Below are 969 nucleotides of genomic sequence, written 5' to 3' on the forward strand. Positions count from 1 at the left end.
GGCGGGGGTCGGGGAGAGTTTAAATATCATTACTGGGGATGGAGAACCAAGAGTAGTCTTGTAAGGGAAAAAGGAAACCAACATTCAGCAGAATCCAGCAAAGACCAGTTTGGAATAGGAGACGACAGTGAGCAATCAGAGAAAGAGTCTAAGGAGCATCTCTAATGGAGGCTAATCTATTTTTTTTTTTTTCCGAGGTTACCACCTGCCATTTCTACTTTATTAGGCAATGGAGGAAATAGGGCAAGTCTTCGAGGCAATACACACACAGATGTATTAGACTAATCCAAGACAAGAACTGAAGGGAAGCTGAGGTTCATGCAATTATGGTTAGCATGCTCCAGTGCTCTGGCTCTCATTCCCTGAAGACTTACTTGGTGCCAGGCATTGTCATGAATACTGGGAATATCGCAGCCCTTTCCCACCCTTGACATTCCCTATCCCCCTTTCCTGATTTATATATTTTTATAACACTTTAACTTTCTGACATACTACCCATTTCACTTATTTATTTTTTATTTCACCCATGGAATCTAAGCTCTGTGAGAGCAGGAATATTCTCTGTTTTATTCAGTGTTATATTTGCAGTGTCCGAAAAGTGCCTTGCTCAAAAATAACATTGAATAAATTAATAAATTTCATCATTTATCTGCATCACTTGAACAAGAGAGAAGAGAGGTCATATTCATAAATCAAAAACTATCTGAGTCTTCCCTGGAAACAACGATGAGGCATGCATACATTTCTGCATTTGAGGATTTTCCTCTCTTATCGTGCATAAATATGTCTTAAACAAGTTTACCAAAATATTAGTAAAGGCTACATTATGCTGCAGTAACAAATTAGCTCCCGAATCTCAGTGGCTTAACATAACATATGGAGTGCTGGGTAGCAGGAGGCGCCATCACCTCAACGTGATACTTCAGAGTTTACTGCTGCAAGAGAAGAGAGAACAGGGATAATTTATAA

This window comes from Pteropus alecto, unplaced genomic scaffold (assembly GCF_000325575.1).
Source record: "Pteropus alecto unplaced genomic scaffold, ASM32557v1 scaffold161, whole genome shotgun sequence".
In the NCBI taxonomy this organism is placed as follows: Eukaryota; Metazoa; Chordata; class Mammalia; order Chiroptera; family Pteropodidae; genus Pteropus; species Pteropus alecto.